At 42.5% G+C, this 18,997-nt stretch overlaps 2 protein-coding genes across 4 annotated transcripts in view; one reads left to right on the top strand and one right to left on the bottom strand.

Annotated features, from left to right (window-relative positions):
* LOC119176617 (high affinity nerve growth factor receptor) overlaps positions 1-18,997 on the top strand; it is a 436,833-nt gene that overhangs the window by 120,517 nt on the left and 297,319 nt on the right. The gene's annotated exons all lie outside the window — the stretch shown is intronic.
* LOC119177390 (uncharacterized) overlaps positions 1-18,997 on the bottom strand; it is a 68,738-nt gene that overhangs the window by 3,254 nt on the left and 46,487 nt on the right. The window contains exons 7-8 of one of the 3 annotated variants that reach the window (XM_075876261.1): positions 11,583-11,657; positions 8,333-9,062 (exon numbers count right to left, since the gene is read on the bottom strand). The exons of 1 other annotated variant lie outside the window; for it this stretch is intronic. The gene's annotated coding sequence lies outside the window, so the exon portion shown is untranslated. Of the gene's footprint in view, positions 1-8,332; positions 9,063-11,582; positions 11,658-18,997 lie in introns of those variants that run through there. One more of the 3 variants, XR_012886632.1, reaches the window with a different exon arrangement.

Raw genomic sequence — 18,997 nt, 5'->3', positions numbered from 1 at the left:
TAACTTGCGATAATAAATTGAGTGCCAAGAATTATAAGCATTTAGGCTTGCTTTTCATACAAAGATACAACCAAAAAACTCAGATATTTCGTTGCAACAAACACGGGCCATGTAAGCAACAAGCCTTTTCGCTGGTCTCTGCAGCTCTGAGGTAAATAAATTAATTTTAAAATTTGTCTGTTCCTTGGCATAGTCAGAATTTTCCTAGTGTGGTTTATTTGTTTCTTTTGGCCGGATCCAGAAAAAAATAAGAAATTTGCGACTTTCACTGGCAACACGCCACACGTGTCTTTATCGGTGTAATCTATGCCTCTCTGGCTTTACAACACGCCTGCTGTAAAAGCGTCACTTCACTGTTTTTTTTTTTCAAACATTACTATACTGCTTTTTAGACATCATATTTTACATAAAGACCTCACTATGGCCTTTATCTGTGCAAATCTCTCACGCATATTTGATTTATTTATGTTGCTGCTTTTTTAAAATGTCGCCGCAGTTTGCTGAACATCCTTGATTAATAGTTCGTTTTTGTACAGTTTTCGCCTTATTTCCTCACCAAGCAACTACATACTGGTAATGCTGTCAACTAATAAGACCTATTCGTGAATCCCGGCTCTTTAGAATGTTTTCCTCTTCCCATCAAATTTACCCGCACGTGTACCTATGCCACCTACTACACATACCAGTAAATAATTTAGTGAATAGTCAGTGCTGTGTGTGCAATATCCCGACTGCGCACTGCACGCCTATGGTAGTGAGCCTCCAAGCACGGTAGTGCATCACCAGCAGTGCGGTGTATTTTGACCACAGTGAGCTTTCTAGTGGCCACTGAAGTGACCACTAACGAGATCATGCGCCATGACGCAGTGTGCCACATCGTCCTCCACTTCCGATCCCGGACTCGCCCTTGGAGGGTCTGCTCTCACTCGTATCTCTCTGACCATGCCAAACAACTTGCGCACCGCCACTGTACTGAATGAACAGCTTACCCTTTGATCTCGCCGCAACTGAAGCCTTTTTACGTCAATCTGCGTGCTGCGGTCCCCTAACGAGCGCCAGCTCGATGAGCCTGTGATGTAACTTGTGGCGGATAGCTTCTCGCGTGATCTCGTTCCGTAATTTCCTCTCGGCGGCTACATGACCTTCTCAATGAAGGGCTCTTGCTTTCATCTTTCCATCTGCACCGGACTCATTTGTGCCCTCATGTGTCTGTGCCAACCTCTCGATCGCCTCGCCACGCAATCACCAAGCTATTGTTTGACCGCCCTCCTTCAGGCCGAGGTGGTTGTGATGGACGCGCCGTCACTGATGGAACACAAATTGCCCAAAACGTCGTGAAAGAAACTAGGAATACACCATAGGTTGCGTGCATCCCATGGTGCAGTGCCGGGTTGCTTTGTCCGGTACAAATGGCGCTTATTATTGCCAGACTACTTGAATCCTTCTACTAAATCACATGTGGCCTGACGTGTGTAATCGCTGATGGTTTCGCCTCAAACTTGGTATACTCTGCTCTCTGTTACAGTAGCTCTGCGTCAGAATGAGACTTGGTAAATTATTTCAACATTGATACTATCGTTATTGCTGCAGAAGGAAAGCAGTGAAACTCATCCTGCCACCGATGTTCGTGCATCGCAGTGCTTGTAACGGCAGCTGCATACAATCAGACCTAAAGTCCCATTTTGTACGTGCCCTGCGTGCTATCTCAAACAGGGGTGCGCAAACATTTGAAAATTTTGAACGTATCAATCCAAAACTTGAGTTTAATAGTCATCATCATCAGCAGCAGCATGCAACAGCTTAAATATACGCCCGCTGAAGGGCAGATGCCCCTCCCATGTTCCGCCAATTAACCCTGTCCTTTCTGCTACCACGTTGTACCTGAAAACTTCTTAATCTCATCTGTCCACCTAAGCTTCTGTCTCCACCTCACGCGTTTGCTTTTTCTTGGAATCCAGTCAGTTACCTTTAACGACCAGCGGTTATCCTGCCTACATGTACGTGCCCGGCCCATACCCATTTCTTCTTCGCCACTTGAACTACAATATCTTTAAACTCCAGTTCGATCCTTGACTCACTCTGCTGTCTTCCTGTCTCTTGAAGTTACACCTATCCTTTTCTTTTCCATTTCTCACTGCGTCATCCTCAACTGAAGTGGAACCCTCTTTGTAGACCTCCAGGTTTATCCTTGGTAGGCAAGTGCCGGCAAAGATGTAACTGTTATATACCTTTCTCTTTAGTGATAGTGGCAGACTACCTTTTATGATTTCAGAAAGCTTGCCGAATGCGCTCCATCCTATCCTTATTTTTGTAGTCATTTCGCTCTCAAGGTACGGCCCCGGGGTTAATACCTGTCTTAAGTAGACTACTAGGCATTTTTAATACAGAATACACCTTTAATATTCTTTTGATTATACTAATGCCTGGGTAAACACTAAAGAAAGTACATGCTCGAACAGCGAGAGGCCGTTTTAGAGGCGAAGCTCTTCAAGCCGTGGGACTGTTTATGCATGTCTCTTTGTGACCAGTTCCTAACCACCTAGTTGTACGACACACTCAGCAGGCGGCACTAGTGTGAGTGACAGACAGACAGACTGACAGACAGACGGACGGACAGACAGACAGACAGACAGACAGACAGACAGACAGACAGACAGATGGGTGGACAGACAGAGGCACGGACGTACTGAGGGATGCATGAACGGACGGATGGACAGAATCACGGACGGAAGCACGAAAAGATGGATGAACAGATGAATGGAAGAATGAATGGATGGATAGGCGGACGGACTCACGTATGGATGGACACATAGACGGACGAATGGAAGGACTCATGGACGGACGGTGGACGGAAGCAGGGACGAATGGATGGACATACGGACGGACGGAAGCATGCACAGACAGGCAGATGGATGGACGCATGGACGGACTCACGAACAGACGGACCGAAGCATGGATGCATGGACGAAAGCACGGATGGACGGACAGATCGAAGCACGGACGGATGGACGGGTGGGTGAACGGACGGACGCATGGACGGTTGGACACACGGATGGACGGTCGCTTCACCCCACTCATCATCATTCACTCTATGAACATGCTGTGATTTTTGTTATTCTTCGAATCATGGAGTGACTAGATTTCATGTCACTCAAGCTGTCCCGCGCCTATTTCAATGCTAAATTTATCTAGCGATGAAGGGGTGTTTGATTAAACTTAGTGTCACCGCCATGACCTTGGCGGTCTTGCTGTCCGGCTCTTGGTGAAACAATGGAGCAATATGTAAGCGCTATATTTCAATTATTTCCCTTTGTATTTTCGCTGACAGCGGGCAATTGGCCATTGTTTCCTGTGTTTTTGTTTGTTTTCACTAGGCTTCCGCTACATTGCATCAGTCATTCTTTTATTTACCTCGTCACACCAGGGGGCGTTCAGTACGGCTGCTCTGGCTTCAGATGTAGAATTTAGATAAATAACAATCAAGGCAAGCAATGTGTTTGAGTAAAGTTTTCTCTTGTGGATACTGTACTAAACATCTCTATTTACTTGCTTTTGGTACTGAAGCCCGTGCTTTCATGACTGGTGTACATGTTTTTTTTTACATATTTACCCGCATATAGGCTCGGATGAATATTGATTCATTGATTCATTCTTTCTCAGTTTAATTTGGAAGCTGGGGACAAAGAACCACCTTGAATATTGCAGTCACTGGTGTAGCTAAACTCAAAGTTACACTATCTCTTGACGGCACAATACACTGCTGTATCTGAGCTAACCTCAATTTACAAAATTGTGTCAGTTTTTCTCGTTTTTAAGTATTCGTAATTTTGTTTTCATAAAGTTCGTAAATATGTGTCCTAAATTAAATATTCTGGAATTTAAGCACTGCATTAAAAGTGGTCGCCACACTTTTTCAAAAATACTCGAATTCTATTCCATTCATACTTGAATTCTGTTCTAAAATTCATGATCCGCACGTCCTAAGTATTGAATCACATGGTACCACACCATGGGCTGCATTCCTGACTGAAGATAGGTGCACTTTGATGGTAGTTCAATAGAAATTGGATGTTTTTAAATAAGTGCATGAGGATACAAACAACTCCATTAAAGATAAGTGTTCCGGCACTGTTCGTATCGATAAGTTACAGCGTTTGCGAATGTAGATCCTTTTAACGATTTGAATTCAGCAGTTCTGTGAAATTACGTACAATCGAAATAGTGCGGGTCATAGGCCTCTGTATCGCTTCGCTTCCATAAGTTCGTTTAAGGAAGCAACGAACTGGGAACGTCGGTTGAGATTCATAGTTGTAAGCAGCGTAAATAAACATTCAACACGGAGTTGCAGCAATCGCAGCGTTGCGTCGTTGGCTCTCTTTATCCTTGTCCTTCACGCTGCTCCCAACTCTAACATGGTCTCGCTTTGCCTTTTAATCACCTTAGGATACTTCATACGTGGCTGTAAATTCTTCTGGTCAGCTTTGTTTTTTTTCAGTGTCATGCCTCACCGGTTTCAAAATTAGTCTGTCGTATGTCAAACGAGCCGAAACAGGCAAATGCATGCAGCGAAGTTCCTGGTAATTTGCTCATTTTAGTGTGCAAGGGAAAAGCAGACTGAGCTACAATGTTCCCACTAGGCGGCACTTAGCGGCGAGTCAATGAATGTCAAGGCTCTTTTTTCACTCTGATTTTCAAGCCGGTGGAGGGAAAATCCCATCTATGTAAGCAGTTGCTACTACTCCAGCGTTAAACAAATTGCAGGCAAAACGTCAAGAAGCCTCGCATCTCCCGCTATTATATATGAGACTTGATTCACGCTTATATGTTTTATCTCAGAGGCTACAGAGTTGGAAGACACTTTAGTTAGAAAAAATGGGCCTTATTTTTTCTGTATATTGTGTCGAAAAATGCCATGAAGTGATAATAAATGGCAGCTGTTGCTTTCTAGCCCTGTTCATTTTCAGAAATCACCAGTTCCTATATTAAGGCTCGAGCGCGTAAATCAGGACACACGCGGTTAATCAATTGACCAACAGATTACAGTGTTCCGATTATTCGGGGTACTACTTAATCAACGACCAGTAGCAGTAGCTAGTTTAGTAGATTACGCAGTGGAGCCAGCATGAACTAACTGCGTAGTGGCCGGTTGTGGCGCAATCCAGTAACAAGTTTTAGCTAGACGTAATTCGAACACTTCTTTTAAAGAAGCTGACGTGTGGCGGAGAGTTGATGTTGTTCTGAGAACTGCCATAAAGTATAATCTCTAAGCTGCGCTAGTCGCAGCTGCTAAACGGTACAAACAAGTGCCGAGTTGAAAGTGCTACTTCCAGTAGATGGCTCACTTCACCGGGCCATCATATGACAGCTTGAAGAAGTTGAGGGCCATATTGCTTGATGGCCTTTACGTGCACTGTTACAACACACGACTACTCCCCTTCGAGAGCCGTTCACATGAAAACAATGAAACAATCTCGCCTTTAACACTTCGTGTTTTCAGGTGTAACATAACGGCGGCCACTCACCGCGGAGAAGAGTGATACTTGCTAAGAACGCTTGATTCACGTGGCAAAAGCAATAAGCATCGTATGTACTTATACAAAAATAATGGGGAACGACTATCTGGAGCGGAGGAAGCTTATGTATATAATGCAGCAGGGGCCAGAAAACACAACGTATACAAATAAGAGCTCGAAGAGGAAAGTGAGGAATACAGCCAATGAACATTTGAGAACCGATTATTTTTTTATTTCTATTTCTCTCTTTAATCCCATATTTCCCCAACCCAATACGGGTAGCGTTGTAATTACTGCAATCTGGTCAACTTAATTGCGTCCCTCTTTATTTTATATACCTAGGCTAGCTCTTTTTCATGCAAGGCCATGGTAGAGCGGAATCAAAGGCTCTGTCATTATGCGCTGAGATTATCAATAATGAGCAACTTACTTGTTATTTAAACATGAGTTATTTTCGGTGGGCCACATGTATATACCAAGCGTGACTGAACGTTTAAAAAATGACCAAACTTTCGCGAATAGAGAATTTAGGTTCGAAACGATTGCGAAATAAAAAAGTGATTTGGTTCAAATAATTTCTTATCAAATCAGAGTAATGTGTATCCAATATTATAAATTAAATTGGGCGCACTTGTCATTACCTGGCGTGTGAAAATATGTTTTAGGAACTGAAACAAAGCATATGCTAATGTCATTCTTTTTGGCTCAAAGAAAGTGCAGAAGTTTGAATAGTAACAGGACTTTGCTTTCAATAGAATGCAAGTGATAACCTGTAAAATATCTTACATTGTCAAATTTACTATGCTTAGAGCATATAAGCCGGAATAACAAGCTTTTAAACTGATGAAATGGGCATGGTAAATCGATGTGAGGTAAACAGGTTCAGTGAACTTTGAAGGGAGGCTTCGTGGCAGTGCGCATTTCTTTCTAGGGGCGAAGTTCCGAAAGCCGCGGATCTGTGCCTCTTGAGCTCCTACGTGACTGCCTAGTTCGATGACTCACTCAGCAGGTGCGGAATGAATAAAACTCCCCGAATAAGAGCCTCCGAAGCTTCACCCCACTCATCATCATTTACTCCGTGGATATGTTGTGACTTTTTATTTGCTTTTTTTTGCTTTTAAAAGATGTTTTCACGGCATATCACTCGTCTATTTCAGTGAATATTTTTTACAGATGGTTACATGCTGATTAATATGCACTTGAATAAATGCCTTCACGCTTCAGAACGCCATTACTACGTGAAAGAACCTTTACAGAAAAAACAACAACACGTGGACTGATATAAATCTACCCGTTCATTTCGAATATTTAGAAATTTTCAATAATCTGAACTCAAATCGGAGCGATTTGAAATACTGTGCCAGTAGTTTGAATATTTAAAGCAGTCGAATACGCACCCAAGCCTACAAATTACATATTAAAGCGTTATATATAGTACCAATCATGCGGAATGTTGACCAGTAGTGCATGCTTACTCCCGACGCAGTCGCTCCCTGTTCATATTGGCATCTCTGCCAAATACTTTGAATCGGTTAATAATCGCGCTTATTTGACTCAAGTAAGTGCTTCTTGTCACTTCGCCAGGGCTAAAAAGGTAGAAGTGGAAGGCTGGCACAGGACATCAAGTAACGATGTAATTCAAAAAGACCTTCAAAAAGAGTGCCGAACTAGCAACTGTTTATTGCCAGCAAGGCTGCAAATAAAGAAAGCTTCTGCGCATGCGCAGTGGCATGAAAGTGTGCCGACAACATGTCAATACAAAAGTTGCTGATTAAAGAAGGATACCGCAGATTACTATAATAAAATTGAAGCATCACTAACACAGGCGGGCCCATTCATTAGAATATGAAATGTTTCTCAAAGTTCTCGCACCGTTCGGTCCCTGCTCTGCTCTCTCTTTCCTCTGCCCTTTTCATGTTTTTGGCTTTGCTCCAGAATCAATATGTTCAACAAACGGAGTAATTATCGTCGATCAATACGCCACCCCGGGAACTAAAATTGCTTCACAGGGATGCTGGACTATGTGATGGACATCGCCATTCAGCACCTGAGTACCAGACTACGCACGCAATGTGAGGTCCTTAGTTGCAGTGCATAGCTTAAGCGAAATGGCATTTATGTTTCATAACGAAACTTTGGTGAAAACATGGCCTCATCTTTTTTTAATTAGCTTATCTGGGTGCAAAACTTTTGCTTGGTTATCAATTTACCTTCATTTTTTTCTGACTACGGGAAACGTTAGCTTAATATTTCTTTTAGACGGCATAGTTTTGTTTTTTAACAAGCTGACCAATTGAACGGTCCACTACACCAATACGTTACGCATACATTAGTATACCTTACAACAACAACAAAAAAACTACCCTTCAGAGATTTCTCCAAACTTTCTAGAAAACTATACAATCTCTACAACAGTCCAGGTGGAACGTATTCTGAGGGCGCCCTGTTGTTGTGGGACCTGTCAAAAAGGTAAAGGTGAAGAAAGCTATGAACAGTACCCACCCTGATTTCCCCCAAGCGCGGGAAATATATCGCGAAAAGTCTGAACACGCATGAACGCACTTCGCGTGAATGCTTTCAAGCAGGAGACTTGCGCAGTATTTCTACCGCAGTAATGATAATCGGTTGAAGTGCAGAAAGGAGAAACATGTTATAGCGCAAGATACGTGGGCACGAGAATATTTATGGGTCAAGAATGCAGCTCAGGAACTTCTAACTCAAGTCCAAAGTGGGACACCAGGTGGTAACATACAGCGTTACGAACAGGCAGAGTTGCAGAGGAACTTACGTTCATTGGTCTTATCACCTTTATTAAGCACTATTTGCGAATAAGGCCACAGCACTGTGCGAGTAATGGTAGGAACTCTTCGCAAAATAGGCATACTTTCGATACCGACGCATGCTGACGAGAAAGTCGAATGTAGCAAGGGCGGAATGAGAATGCCCATAGACCAGGAAAAGTAATGGCCTCGCTTTAAGGTACACCGAATGGCAGTGGTTTCAGAGGAATTAACAAGTACAATGATGATGTCTCTATCTATGCGATATGACCATACAGTATATCGGTGACGACTGTAGTACTCACTGTAAGGTGAAAACATTTTCATAACAACGCAAATGTAGCCCGAAAAGACACGGACAAGAAAGGGTACACCATGTCAGTGTCTTTTCGTGCTACATGTACGTGTGTTATGGATCTGTACATACTCGCTCGCCTCTCTGTTTTGAAAACATTTTGTCGCGCTGTTGGCCGGAGGGTGGCAACTGGACGTCGTCCCGAAAACAGTGTTAGATGCGAAATAGGTCAGCAATAACTCGGCAAGCTTGTTTGGGGGAAATGTTTGGCCACGGTTACATCTGACGACTCGCTGGTCACACTGGCGGCTGCTTATCACTCATGCTGATGTATACTTGCATGACGGTGTACAGTCATGGACGGTGGAAGTTCTTTTTGTGTCCAGACGTAAAACATCCGGTGTCGGCGGTCGAATTGTTGTGGACAAGTTTTTCATCTGTACCGCATTGTAGGCAGCCGCTTTATTCCAAAACCTTCCCGGGAGAAAAAGAGCACGCACTAAATGGTGATGACATCCACAAGCGAAAATGAAGGCTGTAGTGAAACGAACGTAAAAGGTGGAAGTAACAGTGAACATCGTTCTTTAAAATTGTGTAATGAATGTCTAAAGATTCCTCCAGAAAGATTGCTACACTGTCTACATCACGAAAGCAATGAAAAAAAATGTCTATAATTTCTTCCGGCTGCACTTAACCCAACGTTTATCTTGGGAGGAGTATTTCTGCAACAGCCTGTGGGGCCGAGACTACCAGCCCTGCAAAGCCAATGCGCACTGACAATGCCATATTTTGTCAGAAGAGGGGAAATAATCGCACCTGTTTGCTGAGTATATAAAAAAAGCAGGCCGGACGCACAGAGTAAGGTACGCTGTGCAATTAGCAACATTTCTTTGTGTGAACGTGTGATCTGCCTTAAACTGGAACACAAACATCCCAAATTTCTGCAGCCTAAGCGACTGGGGAAGCAAAGGTTTATCTTGCATGTCAACTGATCGTATACCGGAAATCCGGATACTGATGACCAACCTGCCAAAGGTATTGCGATGCCATCAACGCTGAAACAATATCTTCCATAGTATCTGGGATGCATGTATTTTAGATATTGCCCTTTTATACAACTATGCTTTACAAAACCTGTGGTCGTTTTGCAACTTCATTTCGCAAAAAGAACTACGGCGCACTTCCATTTTATTGGGAAACCACCTCCTCTAAATATCAAATAACTGAAAGCTTTCGGAACACAGTTGGGGGGTGGGCAAATTAAAATTTAAAAGCCTTCAAAAAATCACACTGTTTGCGCAACGCTGCCGACACCCATTTGTTATGTAGAATAGCAGCAATCCTTGTGTCGTGAATGTTGTAGCCTATTCCCGTAAGAAACCTAAATCACCCTTGATGCCACAGCGAACTGCTTTGACAAAATAAGAGCAAAATGAATGTGCAGATGGTCGGGCTTCACCGTCTGCCATGGTTCACGACCCACCCGTTTGGATTCGTTTTCTTGCTCTTCGCACGCCTTTATTCTGCTGCTCGCGTGATTGCCGACAAAAGTACGCTAGGCCACCGAGATAAATCATTCGTGTTACGGAAGAGGCAAGCCGAATCGGATGCATACAGACGCACAACCGTGAGCGCATCTCCGTCAACGGGATGCTTTGATCCGAGAATTTATGTTCAAAGCAAGTGCGATAGAGCATCATGTAGAAGCATCGCCATGGATGTATACGGCACACTACTCATCTATAAGACAAGTACAGGCGCTCTATTGATGACAGCACTTCATTGAACTTCACGTGTCAGCAGTTTGTCTCGCTAACATATGGCTCGTGTAGCTATCTCATCCCCTCTGGGCCTAGCACGATTTGCGAGTTTCTCAAACTAAGTTACGTTCTAAATCCTTACATTGAACTTCGTTTAGGGCAGAATCTGGGTCACTCACCTATATATTGAAATTTACCATAGGGTAGGTTACTTTCCTGTACTTGTCATGGGCGAACAGGCATAAGATAAGAATTTGAGAATAAATTATTGCTATTTTGAAATCTTGTATGTAAAGTGAACGCAGAAATGCAGTTTTCAATTTCAAATGAGTGAAATCCTGCATCTCTTCAATCAAACTGAGCCACACCCATTAAACCAGCGCTGCATCAACAATCGTGACCAAAACAACCTACACGGCCGCATTCAATATGTTTGTTGCCTAGTTGCTTTGCTATCAAGATTTCGTTTCACTACTATACAACCTTGTTGGGCAAAACTCAATTAGAAGGAGTAAGAGGGTTCCTTGCCTACTCCATTTTTACATTTTAGTGAGGTTTTTGTGTTTTACGCTATAATTACGCTTTTCTTTCACTCCAAGACGGTCTATTTGAAAAAGAAGACAACTTGCAGGAAGATATTGGGCACCGATATATTCCTTGAAGCGGAAGCAATGCGAAACGGAGCGACACAAAACAAGCTAAAAGAAAGAAGAGCTGAAGCACCTTTTAAAAGCTTTCGATAGACGCCAAGAACAACAAAACACGGCCGCTAGTCCAGATTCGTGCGCTTTTTACATGGCAGAGCCACTCGGTCGGCCAATAGAGTCATCGTCATTACACCCGTACAACAAAGGACGACCCCAGTGGAAGTAAAAGACGCAAAATATTTCTATATCGCTCATTCGCTGCTGTGATTTAGACTTCTTCTGGGGCGAACTAAAGACGAAATGAAATGTTCCAATCTATAAAAGCCACAGCCAAGTTTTACTCCTGCGACGATACTGGGCTGTATGTATTTTAGCCGCAATATAAATTTGGGGTATTTCGGGGACATGAGCCCGATAGTGAAAACTTGTTGGAGCAGCCCCGGTCATACTGTGTGTTTTTCTGAGTTCCAGTTGAAGATACTCGCCTCTTTTAGAATAAAGAAACGCCACAAATATTTTAAGTGAAGCCTTTAACAGATGTTAACATAATTCAGATAACAATCAAGGAAATAATCTAGCTGACGTACCACAGTCTAAGCAGTCTTGAGAAAACCACATAGCAATCTTAACCAAGGCAGGATTGAACGCACGTTTCACGAAGCCTGTAACAAAATGGAGTGGTTCAGTCAAAGGAAGCCATATTCATTCATTCATTTATTCATTCATTCATTCATTCATTCATGCATTCATTCATTCATTCATTTATTCATTCATCCGCATTGTCTTTCCAGACAATATATTTGTATAGGTATACACAGAGTGTACCCCAACTATATTGAGCCCGAGTTTAAAGATATGTCGGCGCACTCTATGACAACGTGATCAAATGTATGTTACTATTGCGTGGAGCAATTCCCACATTTTCGCTGACTTTTCCAGTTAATTACCTAGTTAGTACGATTAATTAACTAACTATTGAAACAACGAAGCCTAAGAATTTCATATAAAAATGTTAGATTGGTTTGGAGAACGTCCAGTCATGTAGCTTTTAATTTTATGTTTTTTAATTGTTAGAGCTTTCCTGCGACTGATGCCCGCGAAATACGGAAAAATTATCACGTGATATGCACCCTCACGTGCCTAGGAACGCCGTGACTGCAGTGCTCCTTAGCGTACTGTGTACAAACAATGTGCTTCCTTCGCGACAGTTCATGTCAGCGCTGAGCAAACACAGCAGTTATTGCATGTGGTGCCGCTAGCAAAACGTGCATCATCCCTCAGCCACCGCCATCGTCGCTTTCCTGTCGGTGAAGGCCAAGTGCTAAAGTCATTTGCACGCGTTACGTTAGGAAGCACTGCAATCTCGCCACACACAGCGGAGATGTCACATAGTATTGTCTTTATTTCGCGGTCATCAGTAATATTCAAAAACAAAAAAACACTAATACTTCATAGATATAAACTTTGAAAACTATCTCATAAAACATTTTGAAAACTCATCTGCAACTTTCTCATTGAAGTTTGCACCCAGTTTTGTTGCTTCAGAAGTAAGGTAAATAAAAATGGCTAATAACGCAATGAATAACTACAAAACATATATTGTGACGCACTACAGGCAATAGTTTGCAACATGCATTTGGCTGCGTCGTTGTAGAGTGCGTCTGCATATCTCTAAAAGATTTGGCTAAATATAGCTGGGTGAACGTGTATAACTTCAATAAACAATAGATATGCACTGTGTTTTTATATGAATACCAGCCTACGCGCATGGCAACTAAACACCCTGCAAATATTTGTGTTCTTGCTGGTACCTTAAAAAGACTAAACAGTAATCACTCCTCGAAAAGGGTCTATACAGCACAATTGGATAGCCGTACTCTCGATGAAAAGCGACACATGCCATCGTGGTGGTGTTTACAGCAGTTCTGACAGAGTACCAAATACGATTGTTTCTTTTGACTCGACGCACATTGTGCGTTCCAGGGGCATGGCTTCACCACTGCGCGACATCTGGTGACAGTTACCGCTGACGCCAATTAGCGACCTGCAATCGACACGAACACAACAACTAGGGCCCGCGGAGTTACCATGTTTCCGGAAACGTCTCTGCCAGTTGCAATTAGCCGATCGGGACGGCTCGGCCATTACCACCGCCCGCGCCAAAGTGCAGCAGCGATGCTTGTTACAGAAAGGCTGCGGAGGCAGGCAGGGACAGAAAGCTGCCGCTGCAAAGGCAAGCTGGGGTTCCACCATTAATCCGCGAGGATCGCCTCGGCCCCAAAATCAGCAAAAAGAGCAAACCGTTTTGCTTCGGGTCGGTAAAACAAAAAAAAAGAACTTACAATAGTGACCTGCGCATAAGACAAACATGTTTGAGACATCCCTTTCGGGGAGGCGCCTTACAACTCACGAACACTGTTTACAACAATATACCTTAGATTTTCAACCAAACTGACAAGCAAGATTAGGTTGTGAGTAATTATGCTGCCTTGAAGAGCCATCATTCCATCTTGTTTACAACCTAGTGTAACTAGGATAAAAATTGACATATGGAAAGGTATGAAAAAGTATACTTGCCGACCGTACCCCGGAACCACAAGGAAAGCACGTAACATTACGCTTTCAATTACTTTATGAAGTATTTTCTCCGCCGTAGCCGTATAAGCGGTCTCTTAAATGAATAATACGCCTGGCACATGACGTTGATAAGATTTCACCATAATTTGTGGTTCCAATATTACTTCTCGGTGTTATGCTAGGACTTGCATGTTTTTTGTTGATCGAACGTTCAACTAGCGTTTGGCTACAGCTCCGACAAGTGTTTGCAATATTTGTAATGGGGAAATAACTATTCATTCAAAAACTCATTTGCCATTGTCCCCAACGTGAAGACTCATTTGACACACAATAGACGTTGTTGAAGCTGCTGTTCAAACAGTAAAGAAAGCACGAAACCATTATCACCAAGACAGGAAGCGTGGTTCTTAAACATTCATAACATAAATGATAGCGAGAGAGCATTCGTCCCCTGTCTGTGCTCAGCGCTTGTGACTTCGCATTTCGCGCCACCTAATCGAGTGCGAAAGCAAGCCCTACACTTATTAGGGAGGGATACTATAGGCAACTTGGTGTTATATCGTCAGGTGAAGTGGGCTTTGCAATCCCCTTCACTTATTTCGTAAGAAGCGGTTTTCGTCAACATGCATCTATCCGATATGCTTAACGTCTCTTCAAAGCAATTTACTGAACATACGAGCGATTTATGTGGCGTCGTGCTACCAAAAATCTGCAGAGATTTACTACTGATGTGAATCCAATTCAAGTGCGATTGTCATTTCTGTATACTGTTATTTGCCACCGTAAAAAATGTTTCAATATTCGTGTCAATGAGATATACAGCCACAGCACTATTGTTGAAATTAGAGCACCATTCCAATCAACTTTTCAACTGTACATAAAATAAATCACTAGCTGTTTTACAGTGGCCCTCAGTAGCTAATATGCGTCGATATCTTTACAAGATCTGATAGCACTCGCATTACATTCAACATTCAAAATATTTGTATTAGTTATGGTGACAGCAAATATTTATGTTGCGGGACTTTTTTGCCACTCCCCCACTCCACAAATGTGGAAACGTTACTAAAAACTTGCCACGCAAGCTAGAAACAGCATGTTGTTTGTTTGGTTGACCACCCCGTACAATTTATGTGTTTAAGTCATGAAATTTGTACCTCCGCCTACGGCACCGTTAAACTTGTGCATTAGCTTACAGCCAAAATAAACTGCTAAACCACAGCTCAATTGAACACAAAACACGTAGTCATTCACGTTAGTAACATTCTCGCACAATTTTCTTTGTCACCTCCCTTTATTTATATTTGTTTCACTTTTGAGAGGAATCCAAGTATGGCAGTGAAGCATTCAAAAAAAACTTCGAAAAAGGAGAAAGGCACACTGTCATTCGCATACATTTCTACAACAACACTTCCGCCTATACTTTTGAAACAAGTTGATGTTTATTGGAATTGGTATGCGTTCCTGAAAATGCATCTCCCGGCGGGTTCTTCTTTGCGTAAACGCATGACTGCATGAATAACTCCACTGTGCGGCTTTCCCAATCGATGTCGTGATCATGCCCTGTCCGGCTCCCATGGGGGAAAAGGCCGAAGAGGCCAAATGAATTTGCGACCATTTGCTCAGCCTAGTCCTGCGGGACGACTTGGGACAGCGGGAAATGGCAGGAAGAGGAAATGCCACCCCGCGAGTAAGTACGCAACTCCTCTCATTTTCATGCAGCGTTGCAGCACTCCTAAAGTTATCTCCTGCTACAAGGAGAGCTACTTGTGTCGGTAAAAAAAGTTTGTTTTCTTTGTTTCAGCCTCAATCTTTTGAAAAAAACAAACAAAAGAAAACGATAGATCTACTCAGAAAACCACTACGACAAAGGTTAGACAGCAGCGCTTTGATGCATGGTACCGGAAGCAACAGAATGAAGGACAAAATTCAGAGTAGATGAGATGCAACATAAGTGGCCTGAGCACACATAAAGTTGCTAATAATCGATGATCTACGCCCCGTATGACCACTGGAATATTGAAAAAGCACATGCTACCACATCAGTCAGCTGATTCACAAGTATAGTCAAGAGGAGTATTGCCAATGTGTATTAAGGACGATAGTCTTTCTTGGGGACCTTTTACGGAAAAAATTTGGTCTGTCTGTCTGTACATTTGTCTGTTTGCCTGCCCTAACGATACCTCAAGTGGCACCAAACAGCCAACCCCATCTGCAGCGCCCACCAAAATTGCTCAAAGTTTAACGTTCATAGTTGTGCGATTGTCGATTAAAAAACAATTATTGCGCATATTTGAGGCGCCACAACAACGCTTTGATGTTTTCTATGTCTGCCTTTATACTAGAAGAGGCACACACAAGTAACTCTAAGGAATGTAGAGTTTAATCGCGCTGCGCTGACAGTGCAACGCGATGCTTGAAAAAGAGTTTCCAATGCTTTGCTACGATGTCACGGTGGTGGCACCTGCCCACCGCTTTGCGTTCTACACCTTATCACCTCCGAGACTGGCGCGCATCTTTCTCCGCGCGCTGCACGCCTTAGTTTTCGAAGATAACTGCAAGATGGCGCTTGTGTCTAACGTGCCTAGATGCGCTCGTTTGCCTCCAACGCACGCTCGAGGCACTCTAACGCAGCGCCTGCAGAATACCATTCACCAATTTTCTTGCACAGAACATTAAATAAACGTTTTGTTCACTCTCTCCAGACGCAAGACTATCGTCTTTCGACGACATTTACAGTGTAACATGTAGATTCAGGCCTTTTTTTTTTCTTGACCTTTTTACTAAGAGATCAATCGGAAAGGAGAGGGCAATATTTAAGTTGTGAGTGGGGCTTTTGCGGACAAGTGTTCACTAAAGAAACGTGGTTTAGAGAGTAAGACTCAGAACGCCGCAAATGAGCAGACCCAACACATATGGAATATAGCGGTAGTGTCCTATCTGCACAGAATGGCACATGGCGTTAAGAAAATATAGCTTCACGTGTGGCAACGAGAGTCGTCTTTGCAATGCCAGGCGAACCTGACAAGATATGTCAGTTGTCGAACCCGAGTGGTATATAAGCCTGCAAATGCATGCTGCAAAAAGTATCGCTGATGCAAGTGGCTCGTACCATTCAGAAAGTCGTATAGGAGTTGCCAAGGTCCTATAGAGAAATTAATACAACAGTCAGCGAAGAAGGTGTTTCGATTGGCGGTTAAGAGAACGCACCTTCACGTGAATAATAAATGTGACCATCGCTCGTCGGTGAGTTATCGGTAATGTGGCTGCGCTCCATTGTTTTTTTTTTATTTCTGGCAAAGCACAAAGATAAATAAATATGTGCGAGATATTCGTGAGGCGCAAGCTGTCTTTAGAAGTAGTTGGAGCTGTGTTAGTGCCCCGTGGATCAACTTGATGGCAAGGAGACAGCTTCTTTGGAAAGCAGTTGGAGCGACTGAGATGGCACTTCAAACACATAAAGAACATTCATAAAGCATGGAAAAAATCATCACTTGAATCAATACAGACTATTTCCGGTGGTAGAGTGTTCCATTTTCCTATAGTGCGGACAAAGAAACAGCAGCAAAAAGCGTCACCCCCAAAAAGAATCTCGCGTATTCTTAAGTGATGATCACGTCTTTGAAAAACATAGTTGGGTGGTTGAAAATACAAATGCCCGATGATCCCTGTTCTCGAATCATAAATCCTATGAAAAAACTTTAATCTGAGGTTTTGACGACGGTTTTCAAGAAAATCCCAATTTAATTTTTTCTGCTCTCTGTCACACTAAGCATTCTATCGTAATTTCCAGGGACAAATCGAATGGCTCTATTCTGCACTTTTTCAAGTTTATCTGTAAGTTCCTTAGTATATGGGTCCCAGCAGACGCACGCATATATCAGTATACTGCGGATGTGTGTAAAACATAGCTGCTCTCTAAGTTTTTGTGGTAAACTACTGAAGTTACGTTTCAGAAAACCTAATGTTCCTACCGCCTTCTTCCTGACGTAAGTGACATGTTTATTCAACCTCAAATCAGCAGTAAAAAATACGCCTAGATATTTATATTCCGTGACATGTTGAAGATTAGCGTTATTGATTGTGTAATGATTTCTGCAGTATGAGAGTTTCCTGGTAAAGGTGACGTGGACGCTTTTTTTCACATTCAACAATATTTTCTATTTATCACACCATGTTGCAATCAAATCTAAATCGTTTTGCAGTGCTTGTTTGTCAAGGTTGCTATTGATGGCCCTATATACTATACAGTCATTTATTTGCAAACACTCTAAATGATGATGTGATACCAAAAGTGATGTCATTTATGAATAACAAAATAAAAGCGTACCTAAGACTGATCCCTGTGGTACACCAGAGGTCACAGCAACATATGTTGAGGAACAACCACTCAGAGCCACAGACATATGCGTTGAGCGAAGATACTCAGCTATCCAAGCAATAACCCTATGGTCCGTTTTGTAATATCGAAGTTTAGTGATCAATATACTATGCATAACGACGTCAAAAGCTTTTATGAAATCCAGAAATATACATTCAACACTTTGCTGGATGTCGACAGCTGAGGCAAGGTCATGAGTAAATTTTACCAATTGCGTCGTACAAGAAAAGCCATGCCAGAACCCAAGCTGACTCGGATGAAGAAGGTTATTGGCAACAAGGTGAGACAAGATGCTGCTATAAATCACATGTTCCATGACTTTGCATACAATACTAGTTAACGACACTGACCTATAATTTTCAACTCTGTCCCTCTGTCCATTTTTATGAATTCGTACCACGCGGACCAACTTCCAGTCCCCAGAAACAATGTCGTCATTGAAAGAATTTTGAAATAAACAACAAAAATATAAAAACAGAGTGCCCGAACAGTTAATAAGAAACAATTCCGGGATATCATCCAGACAACTCGCTTTCGTGTGTTTAAAGCCTTGCAATAATCTCTCGACTCCCGTCGCACTAAACGCAACCTCAGACGTTTTGTCGACTTGGATAGAAAAATCAACAGTTGTAACTGCCCTAGCATCTGAAAAATCAGAGTGAAATACCAATGAAAAGTAATTAAGAAAAATTTCGACCTTAGTGGGATCATCATTAATAATTCTGTCGGACCAGTGCAATGTTGGAACAGAAGTGTCCTCCTTAGCGTTTTCTTCGGGTCGTCTACCAGCCTCTGGCCTAAATTAGCAAAGTATGTTTGTTTGGCTGATCCAGCGAGCTTTTTAAAACTACGTTTTAACTCTGCTAACTGTATGTAGTAACTATCCGATTTCTGAGTTTTGCTAAGCCGATAGATTCTTCTGATTTTTCTTTGTAAAGAACTGAGTTGCCTGTTAAACCATGGTTTATCTTTTGAACTTTCGGAAGAGAACGCTCGAACGGGAAAAAATTTAGCACGCAGTTCAAAAAGCTTTTTTTAAGTACC

The sequence above is a fragment of the Rhipicephalus microplus genome, chromosome X (assembly GCF_043290135.1).
Source record: "Rhipicephalus microplus isolate Deutch F79 chromosome X, USDA_Rmic, whole genome shotgun sequence".
In the NCBI taxonomy this organism is placed as follows: domain Eukaryota; kingdom Metazoa; phylum Arthropoda; class Arachnida; order Ixodida; family Ixodidae; genus Rhipicephalus; species Rhipicephalus microplus.
Note: the sequence above shows the minus strand (reverse complement) of the source record. Positions and strands in the feature narration are given on the sequence as shown.